This window comes from Felis catus, chromosome F2, assembly GCF_018350175.1.
Source record: "Felis catus isolate Fca126 chromosome F2, F.catus_Fca126_mat1.0, whole genome shotgun sequence".
Classification (NCBI taxonomy): Eukaryota; Metazoa; Chordata; class Mammalia; order Carnivora; family Felidae; genus Felis; species Felis catus.
Window position 1 is genome coordinate 4,342,132 of NC_058385.1, and position 11,740 is coordinate 4,353,871.

The 11,740-nt window shown below is 38.0% G+C and overlaps 1 protein-coding gene across 13 annotated transcripts in view; it reads right to left on the reverse strand.

Moving 5' to 3' along the window:
- PXDNL (peroxidasin like) overlaps positions 1 to 11,740 on the reverse strand; it is a 454,660-nt gene that overhangs the window by 64,888 nt on the left and 378,032 nt on the right. Inside the window, exon 18 of one of the 13 annotated variants that reach the window (XR_002739476.2) lies at positions 7,986 to 8,186. The exons of the other annotated variants lie outside the window; for them this stretch is intronic. The gene's annotated coding sequence lies outside the window, so the exon portion shown is untranslated. The remainder of the gene's footprint in view (positions 1 to 7,985; positions 8,187 to 11,740) is intronic. 13 annotated transcript variants of the gene reach the window in all.

The following is an 11,740-nucleotide window of genomic DNA, read 5'->3' on the forward strand; positions in this document are numbered from 1 at the left end:
ACCTTCGAATTCTGAATGTATAAGTCATGTGTTTTTGGATGTGTCTTCTTTGTAGTCTCGTAGTTTTGTAGGAGGCCACGTTAAGAGATGCCGAATCAAAGAATCAAATGACCATTGTTTTTCTAAGGCTAACTTGACAATATGTCTGCTTTGTAGAATTTGTGCTCATCTGATGGGTGTGAATAGGTGTTTCACTAGGATTTTCATTATCTTGATTATTTAGTTGGGCATCTGCTACATATTGATTGAGGGGTTTTTTTGTTTTTTTGTTTTTTTTTGTTTTTACATAAAATGCCTATTTACACTATGCCTTTTTCCCATCTTCCTATTGGGTGGTGTTCTTCTTTCTCACTTTAGGAGTTCTGTATATATTCTGGATGCTAATGCATGGTTATCTATGTTCGAATGTATTCCTCCAAATTTGGGACCTCTTTTATTAATCCCTCTCATTATGTTAGACTTCGATGAAAGTATTTTTTTGAATTTAAGGTCAATTTTCTCAATTTTTTGTAGGTGGTATTTTTTTTAATTTTACTTAAAAAAACATTTTCTTCCCCAATGCCATAAAGAGATTCTGACTTTTTTTTTTAAGTTTTAAACTTCTGCCTCTCAGATGTAAGCCCTTCATCTATTTGGAATTGATTTTCATATGTGATGTGAGATAGGAATCCATACTCATTTTTACCCATGGATAGCCAATTTTTACTGCACCACTTACTGAGAATGTTCTCATTTCTCACTAATTTGCCTGGCAGTACTTTCAAATATCATGGTTCCACGTGTAAGCACATTTCTTTGTGTGGCTTTCTATTCTATCAGTCTTTCTGTCTATTCGTGAATCAATATCACACTATGTTAATTACTAAAAGCTGTATAATAAGTGTTGCTAACTGGAACATCAAATCACTCAGATCCTTCTTGGCCATTTTCTCTATGAAGTTCATTTTAAAATCAGCTTGTGGATGCCACAACAAAGAACTATTAAGATCTTAATTGGAATTACAATAAATACATCATTTTAGGAGAATACTGACACATTTGAATTATTGAATATTGCTTCTCCTGAATGAGACACATGACTCTATTTCTTAGGTGTTCTCTAGAAACTATCCAATTTTCTTTCCTAACGTATTGTACAACTTTTGTTAGTCTTTTCTCCTCATTTGGTATCGCAATTTGACTTTTCCTATATTCCTTATATGTAGAGAACTTGCAAAAAATAATTATGACAGTTTTATTTTATCCTTTCCAGTAGTTACCTCTTTCTTATTTTATTGTCTTCACTATGGTTTCCATACAACTTTGAATATTAACCATGGTAGCTGGCATACTTGTCTTATTCGTGTGTTCCAATGAAATGTTTCTGGGGCTCCTGGGTGGCTCAGGCGGTTACGCCTCCCACTCTTGCTTTCCGCTCAGGTCATGATCTAACAATCAAGAGATGGCAGAACCTGAGTGGGGCACGGAGCCTGCTTAAGAGTCTCTCTCTCTCTCTCTCTCTCTCTCTTCTCTCTCTCTCCCCCTTCCCCTCCCCTGCTCTCCTGCACTCTCTTCCTCTCAAAAAAAAAAAAAAGTCTGTGAATTGTTAAGAGCTCATAAAAGAAATGGTAGTTTGGGGTTTTAGAAATTAGAACATTGAACTTTCTCATAGAGCGTAACCGTGGCTTTGTTAATGTCAGTCCTTTGATATGGATTTGTTTTTCACCTTTTAACCAATCCACTCCTATCCCTATTGTAACTTACTGCTTTTATTGTGGCTCACTGCATAGCTCCAGGAAATACTATGAGCCTTTTAAAGACACTTAGTATAGGTACCAACCATATTGAGTAAGTTATTAATCATTTCTGGAGTATGTCTGAAACAATAACAATACTGAGCTCCAACCGCATTAGAGGGAGGTCTGAAATCCGTAAGTTCTCCAAACATTTGTTACCCATTCATCTGCATTACTCAGGAGAATGTCAGCTCTAGTTTTTTAATTTTTAAAATTCTAGGCCTCGTATTTCTTCTTCCTTGGTTATAATTAGTCCCTAGGAAGACTATAAACCAGCTTCTATGTTTAATTTCTTTGGTATATCAATTCAGTTTTTTTTTAATGTTTTAATGTTTTATTTTTTGAGAGACAGAGAGTGAGAGAGCGAGAGAGCGAGAGAGAGAGAGAGAGCAGGCGAGGGGCAGAGAGAGAGGGAGACACAGAATCCGAAGCAGGCTCCAGGGTCCGAGCTGTCAGCACAGAGCCCGACGTGGGGCTCAAACCCATGGATGTGAGATCATGACCTGAAGTCAGTCGGTCAACTGACTGAGCCACCCAGGCGCCCCTCAATTCACTTCTTCAATTTCCTCCCGAAAGCTAATACTCAAACACTCAACAACGTTTGTTCCATACTTGAAAGGAGTAACCCAACACAAAGGCGGCATGGTTATGACTGTAAAAAGTCACATAATCTGGGACGGCACCTGATCAGTGCTGCTCCTACACTGACAACAGCAGTGACACCACCCTCCTTGGTGTGCAGTGCGGGAGCAAACTGGAACGTTCCAGGTGCTTGGGATCATAACGTTGGCCTAAGTGGCACATTAGTGTGCAATGCCCAAAGCAAGTGTGAAAACCGTCTTCACGGTCTCCAAGCTCTGCTAATGTAACATTTAACTGTGTTTAATAGAATTTAGCTTCTAACCTTTTCCATCACTGCAAGCCAAGCCAGACACAGACTGAGAAGAGTAAATAAACAAAGTCCAGCTACGCTGAGAGTGGTATTTCTATTACAATTCTGATGCACAAAGAGCTGAAAGAAAAGATCTGCAAACCTCGGCATGAACGATTGCACGCCCCAAAGATGACAGCGTCCATCTTTATCTAATTTCCTAACGACAGTCTGACTTCGAGTCTGCTTTAGAAGGAGGAATAATAAGACCTTTCAGTTGGATGGCTCTGACAGACACCAGGGGAGAAGGTCCTGTATAGAATTTTTTCTTTTCAGGGCTCTCCATGGTTCCTGATTCAAAGTGAAAAACAGATAATGTAGCAAGATATAATTTTACTGAAACAAATACAAGGCTTTACCACAAACACTAAGGAATGGTGCCTTGGGAGAAGGTGTCCTTGGGGAAAAGCTTCCCCACCCTCTTCTGAATTTTTAGAACAAATGTGATCATTTAGTAGCTTTTGGAGAGAAAAATATGAAACGTGACCTTCAAAAAAGCAACATGCCCTTGCGTACTCTCACACAAAATAAAAATTCCTTCTGCCTCAGGATGATTGCTTCAATTTGACAGAAGCAAATGACAAAACCATTAAAGAAATGAAAACAATGAGCACACACTACGTCACCAGTGTGACTAGTCACATCAGACACATCGTCCAATGTAACTTTATGGTTGACTTAAAGTGACCTAAACACCAGAAAGAAATGTGAGTTCCTTAACGGGGAGGTGAAATTCCTCAAAAAAACTTTTTAACAGAAACTCATCTCAGGACTGTACCTGCCTCCTGAAAGATTTTAATGACATCATATTTTTTTTTCTTTTAAAATTCCTCTACAATTGAGATTTTATGCATTTTGGAGCACCATAAAGCTCTATCTTTAAGAAACATTACCTCTGTAATGGAAATAGCACAGAAAATTAGGCAAAGGGGGAAAATAAAGTATCACTTTTTTTGAACAAATATATAATACAATCCATTTTTTGCTTTCACAAGAAGAGGAACTTTTCTTGCTACTACAACTTTGTATGAAGAAAATCATCTAAGCTACTATACATAATATTTTATAGAGAACTAAAAATGCTAATAGTCATCAAATTTTCAGAAGCAGAGTATAAGACTCTAATTATATATTTATAATTTATATATAAATATATATATTTATATATAATCTATATATTATATATTTATAAGACTCTAATTATATATTTTATAATAATACAAATAATCATTGATACTCTATCTTGGGATCAGTTAGGAGAAAAGCGAAAGAGAAGGGGCAAAAGACTAGAATAAAGAATGGAAAGAAACAGAAGAACAAAAGCATAAAACCAAAGCAGAGAATCCAAGAGCAAGACAGAGATACTGCAGTCATGGAGTCATGGAGACTAGGAAGGACTCCCTCACGTGAAAAGGACAGGTTTGTCCCCATCAGAAACTCATGCACATGGAACAGTAACAGATTTGAAAAACATTCCGCAAGAGTATCTTGCACGAAAATAATATCCGCAAATTTACAGCATGGCAACTAGTAACAATTAAATCCCTCCTCTGTTTTACCCCAGTGGTAGCCGTAGATGAGAAATTTGCTTTTTTGGTATATTTTTCACAGTCAGGATAAAATACAAATACTGAACAAAACATTTTTATTAATTCTACTCACATAGTAGCAACCCTTTGAAATCTCTGGCTCTAAGAAGTGTTCTCTTTTTATTTAAAAGATTCCTTAACAAGTAAGCATTGGATGTTAAAGACATGAAAAGCCCTAAAGAGACTTTTCATCATATCATAACCAGGGACACAGAAAAATAAGTTGAAGAGGAAAGGAAATACACTTTTCACTGCATGAGAAAATATTACTGAATGTCATGTCTACAAACCACATAAAATTATCTAATATACATCCTGTGGTAAGCATCCCACACTTAAGGAAATACAGTAATAAGCTACTGGTTTAATTCTGATTATGACATATACACAATTAACCCTTTGTTAAAAAAAAATTTTTAAGTGTTTATTTATTTTTGAGACAGACAGAGCATGAGAGGGGCGGACAGAGAGGGAGACACAGAATCTGAAGCAGGCTCCAGGCTCTGAGTTCTCAGACCCTGACGTGGGGCTCGAACCCACGAACCGTGAGATCATGACCTGAGCCGAAGTCAGAAACTCAACTGACTGAGCCACCCAGGTGCCCCAACCCTTTTTATAATCCACAAATTCTTAATAACTTCTGGAGTTTTCTAAACACTAGTCTGGAATTAAGAATAGAATTGGGGCGCCTGGGTGGCGCAGTCGGTTAAGCGTCCAACTTCAGCCAGGTCACGATCTCGCGGTCCGTGAGTTCGAGCCCCGTGTCAGGCTCTAGGCTGATGGCTCAGAGCCTGGAGCCTGTTTCCGATTCTGTGTCTCCCTCTCTCTCTCTGCCCCTCCCCCATTCATGCTCTGTCTCTCTCTGTCCCCCAAAAAATAAGTAAACGTTGAAAAAAAAAAAAGAATAGAACTAATTGACAGACTCTGGTCTAAAATGCACAGGCCCACCAGAAGGCCTAAACAGGTGTTTAAAACACAAACTATAGTATATAAAAGTGTATCCACAAAAATGGAGATTTCTTCTAAGTCTCCAAAGTCTTACTCCATATGTCATTGTAGTTGTAGCAAGACAGATAGATTAGATTAGATAGATGGAAGATAGATAATAGATAGACAAATAGATGGAGAGTAGATAGATAAATACGTAGATGATATAGATAGAAAGATATGGATAGATAGCTTATAGGTAGGTAGGTAGGTAGGTAGAGAGATAAATAGACATAGAGAGTAGATAGAGTCTTTTCTATATGTCAGTTAAGTGATAAACATTTTATTTTTATTACCTTACTTGATCTTAACTGTAAACATTTGATTTATAAGTTTCATTTGTATCTCCAAAGCTGCAAAACAATTTTGGTTTGGTACTCCATCTGAACCTCCTCCACTCTGATCCATTACTATTTTAGACGTTCTCCACCCAAATCCAACTTCCCATTGCTCTACCTTTCCACCTTCACAGATGACTGTGACCCTTCTTCACAGAGCAAATAAAACCCACCACAAACTATGACACTGCTAACATCTCATCATCTTCACCTCCTCTTACAATTCTCCCTTCGAGACAACATTCTAAAATGGTGAAAATTCGCAAATTACGAGAATAAGCAGTCCCCATTTCGTATCTCCTATCACTCGCTTTTCCCAACATGGCGCATTGCACTGAAATTCAAAGGCCACATAAACTACTGGTAATAGAGCCTTCCCGGGTTTCCAGATGGGACTAGTTGTAGTGAGGGGTCGTGAGGAGGTCACCTCTGGTGTGCGAAGTCCAATCAAATGGGAGCGACTGCTGGTTGCCATGAGAACCACGTCCAGAAGAATTCTGAGGTCATATCCGGGTTCAGCATGAAAGAGTCTGTGAGAGTTCAGCAGTGTTTGTCACAGAGGTAACAGAAGGGGACTGGTCACACAACGGCTAGTTATTTGCCTTTTTCACTAGAATATTGACTGTGTGCCTGTTATTAAGCAAATAGCAAGAACAGACCAGACAGTTCATAAATACTTATTAATTAGCTTAATTAATAATTGAACGCACTGGTGAATATAATGGTCAAAGATGTTTCTATTCCCTGAATACTAAGAATTATGCTGCCGTTGTTGTTATTGTAGGTGTTGTGGCTGTTAGGACTTTCATCTTGAATGTGTATTCAATTTTACCAAATGTCACTTTGTCACATTCTCAGATGATTGTATGGGTTTTATAATTGGACATTCTATTGTGATCATTATATTGATACTGACTCATTCTTACATTCCTGAAATCATCTCTCCTTTAATTATGTTAGATTATTCTACTACTATTCGTGATTTGATGGAGAAGCACTTTAAACATTTTTCATTCCTTACCAAAAAAGAGATACTAGGATATGATTTTATTGATGTTGTCTTAAGGTTGATTACCAGAGGTCTGCTGGTTTCATCCAATAAACTGAACAGAGTTTCATCTCTTTATATATTCCACAATACAATGTGCTCCTTACAATTTGAGTTTGCCTTACTTAGAGCCCAGAGACTATTTGGTTGCTTTTCTTTGACGATTTCCAATTTCTAAAGGCTCTAATTTGGCATTGTATTTTTCATTATCCTAAGATCAATTAAGAAATTATTTATGTAATAAGACTTTCAAAATTATTTTCATAAAAATAAAACTAGCAATTTTTTAAAAAGTCTGCTTATTTTGTGTTTTTATTGTTTCTAGCAATTGGATATATTAATTACTCTCAGTTTTTACATTTCCACTTTATTAATTTTTGCTTTTATATTTATTATTTCCAACTTCAGTTAGACACTTAACATGAGTCAGCCATTAATAAACGTCTGCCAAGTTCAGCCTGTGTGATTTGTGGTTGTTGATGACCATAACCTAGCCCATCTTAACCATGCAGGCTTCAAAGACACAGGTTTGTTTTAAACTCTAAGTTAGGTAGGCAGTAGATGGGTACATTGCTCATTCAATCTGAGGACTGAAGTCTTTCAATTCTGTAACTCTTCTCCCATTAACTCTTCCATTGTGTCTTGCCTGCATTCCTTTCTCTATCTTTTGAAATGTCTATAAATATTTGGCATTTGCAATCTTTCTCCATGTCTGTTATTTTTTTTTGAGGGAGAGAGAGAGAGATAATGAGCAAGGGAGGGGCAGAGAGAGAGAGAGAGAGAGAGAGAGGGAGAGAGAATATCCCAAGCAGGCTCCATGCTGAGTGTGGAGCCCAACTTGGGGCTCAGTCCCATGACCTGCACTGAAACCAAGAGGTCGGACACTCAACCGATGAGCCACCCAGGCACCCCGTGTTTTTGAATCTTTCTTATGATTTATTCTTTTTATCAGTTAGTATTACATGCTGAATGATCCCTTTGAGTTTCTCTTCCAGTTCATTAATTCTTTACTCTAAGTAGTTGTATATCATGTTTGAAAATTCTATTTATTTTTCAAATATCTGTATTTCTTACATTTTCCTTTTGTTTTAATGCGGTATCTATTCATTCCTTTACTTAATTACTTTCACAGTATCTTTTAACATGGTATCTACACATTCTTTTACTTACTTAATTACCTTTACAGTATCTTTCATACTGACCTCATCTCCCTTGATTTCGCATCCTGATTGTTTTGTTTTGTTTTGTTTTGTTTTGTTTTGTTTTACTGCTTTTCATTTGTTCTCATCTCTGGCTATCATCTGCCTATTTACTTACCCCATCAGTTTTTAACTGGTGTGCATATGTGACAGAGACAACATCCTAGGAGTCTGTTTTGTCTTTCCGCTGATTGTCCATACACGTCAGCTTGTGGAAAACCTACACGGTGATTTCACCCGAGCTTTTGCCAAGATCTTCATGGTCTCACACGTCCCGGGGGTGGTCTCCACGCTGCTGCTCTTTCCAGCATCACGGCATCTGAGTAAATTCACATTTCTCTCCTGTGTAACACGGGCTTTCAGAAATATTCCACAAAGCCTCGTGTTCCATTCCAGCATCAACCCCTGACGGTTAGTCAAGAAACTGTCTTGCTGTTTCCTCTTTCCTGATGGAAAGTGCTTTTCTCATTCCCTTCATCCTTTGAATAGATGAAGCCACCTTTGTGCAGGCATCTCTGTTTCAGCCCTCTGCCTACAATAGGTGGGAGGCTTCTCCTGGCCCTAGGTGGGCAGTAAAACCCCCACCTCTGATTTCTAGAACCACTATTCATGTATCATAACTCCTGGGCCAAGACGGCATTCACCACTGATTTCTCCCCAGCTTTTAGTTTCTTTGTCCTTTATGGCATGTAAAAATTGCCCTTTATTTTGAGCTTTTTAATGTTTAAAACCCTTCTTTGTATTTTTACTTTTTATTCAATAGGTCTAAGAAAAAGTTCAACAACAACAAAAAGAGGCTTACTTTACTGAATTGGTTATTTCCCAAGAAATTCTCTTAAAGTCAAACTGTCACTGAAAGGAGGCTATTAGTCAAATTCTTTATAGAACATGTCATACTCTTTTTAAAGTTGCTTTTCTGTTATTCCCAATAATGGAATAGGTAAGAACAACAAAGAAAAAATTTAATATTATATACAGCACAATATGTTTACATATTTTAATTGCACTTTCAAATGTTACTTCAGGTACTTCAAGATAGAAAATAAACTGGCGAATTCATTGACTATAGATGTCACACTTAAAAAATTCTACCTTAGCTAAAAAAGGTTACAAAGTACCATTCAGAGTTAATGCAGTAATGGGGATTTTGACCAAGCCATCCCAAATTTGCAAAGAACATCTGGTGTTATATAGAATGAAAGCAATTATTGACTTGATTCAATATTTAAAAACATTCTAAACTGATTCCAATCAGCTTAGGTCTACCTCACACTCAAATATTTTCAAAGGCTCCTTTGAACGTGCCTATTTTAGCACGTTCTAGGAGTTTCCGATGTCCTAGCTGATGAATAACACGCTTAAGGAACTGGAAACCTACGCAGGCCATGAAATTAGCCCAAGTTCTCAAAGTCACTATTGAGCCTAGAAAAGGACGAGGTGATACATCACGAGATACATCACCTGGGTCCTACAGCTTCTCTAATACTCTCAGGTAAGTACGAATATTAATTCACGCACTTCTTTCCTTTAACTTATCAAGCACTTAAAAATACTTTCCGTGTATTCTACGAATTCTGCATGATAAAAGTTATTATTGCTTTTCTCATCCACTAAAGCAGGAAACCACATCAACTGCCTTCTGCAATTGCAGCCAACAAGTGAAGATGTACATTCAAGGTCTCCTGGGCTTTTTATCTGTTCAGTGAGGCAACCAGCTGCCCTAATTAAATGGCACAAAGCACAGATTTTCAACAGTGACAACAGTGTGTTTTGTATTGTGAAGTTTGGAGAAATTGCTTGATAGTCATGGACATGAATACCAAAGCTCCTCAATAATTTTAACACCAAGACTAGAGATTACACAAATGAGATCATCCCGACTCCACTTTGGTATGTATGTTGTGAGAAAAAAACTTTCGAGTTACACACGACCTGTTAAGATTTTTGCATAATATAGAGTCAATCCGTTTCACTTCCAATCTGAAGTGTACCTTTCACGTGTATGTCATGCTACCATGAACAGAAAAGGAAAGACTCACTCCCATGGAGACACATTCTTTCCAGCTTTACTTGCAGAATATTTTTCTCTAATTCTCCTGAATCAACACTACTGGCAACTGGAACCTGAAGCAGCTTCATTTAAACATGGCATTCCTCATTTTAGAAACTAGAAATAGGAGACTAGGAAAGGTTACAAAGAGCGACACAGTGAGAAGGAGTCCCAGAGTGCCCAGAACTCCTGTGGTCTGATATCAGAGTCTTTATTTGTATGTGCTGGATTAAAATGTTTCTCGCATTCTCCTTCTGTTCTAAAGCCAGTATGAAACACCACCACCGGCAATTTTTTAAAAAGTAAAGAAAGTACTGGCAATGGTAAGTTTTGTGTCATGACCATGTACCTCTCACCTCCGCTTCCCCCTACAAAGATGAGCACGTCCTGATCCCTGGAAACTGGGAGTATGTTAACTATCACAGCAAAAGAAACGTAAATGTGAGTAAATTAAGAATGTTGAGATGGCAGATGACTGTGGATTACCGGTGTGATTACACGGGTCCTTCAAAATAGATAAGAGCCCGAAGCATGGGTCAGGGAGAGTTGACCACAGAATAGTGTCAGAATGATGTCATGTGAGAAACTCAACCGCCATTGCTGGCTCTGAAGACAGTAGACAAGCCAAGCTATGCAGGCAGGCAGTCTCTAGAGCTAGGAAGGCAAGGAAATAGATTCTCCTGGAGCCCCCAGAAAGGGACACCATGATTTCTTCCCAATGAGACATATTCCAGACTTCTCATCTCTAGAACTCTAAGATAATTAATTTATGTCATTTTAAGTCACCACGTTTGTGATAATTTGTTACAGCAATCAGAGGAAACAATGCAGAGCTATATATTACTCTAGTTGGGCTGTGGATAAAGCCTAGACTTCAGTATCAGATAAATTCTCCACTTGTCAACTGTTTGTGCTTGGCCAAGTTAACACTAGTTCACAAAATAATGACCTAGAAAGTGGGTAAGTCTTCATGGCATATATAGGAAAGTTCCACCTGAACTATTCTGTTCATTTTGAAACATAAACCATTTAAACAAAAACAGCACCTCATGTGTTAAATGGTTGCCTTATAAAATCCATAAAATTTAAGATTAACAAGAAAGACCTGACTTCCATTTTGAGATAATTTGATATGTGAGTGTCTTATTTTGATATGAGAAAATTATAAGCCTAAAATAAACAGTTTCATTCCCAAATCTTGAGATAAATTAGAAGAATTCATTAAAGAATATCACTCTTCTATTGTGTTTGTATTTTACTAGAGCAGGCATCAGCAACCTCGTTCTTAAATAGCGGGTAATAGATATTTTTGGTTTTTCGGGCCACACAATCTTTATTGCAACTACTCAACCCTGCCACTATAATGGAAAACTGATCACACTTAATGTGCAAATGAATGGGTATGGCTGTGTAACAATAAAACTATTTATAAGAACAGGTGGCCAGCCTGTGAACTATAGGTTCCCAAACCTTGTGTTGGAGTCTGGATTGAGGAGTATTCACATTTACTCTGAAGTTTTAGCATTTATAGCGCCGTTTCAGTCTCATGCGTCCAGGGGTACAGGCCCTAGTCCTAGGGTCACATACGCCTGGGAGTCTTTGGCCTTCCCAGGGGCTCCCCAAGGGATTGGGCCTTTCTCTCATTACCACTTATCTGTTCTCCTTGGAAGAGCCCCAGGTACAAATTGGGACGGACCCAAACGGGCACAATGCTCTGCCTCACCCGTTGCAAAGATGCCATAGACTCAGCAACCCTAAGAGATACGTGCTTGGACAAGGAAAAGTATCTGTGGTGGGTAGGTCTAGTTACTGAGTAATGGCCC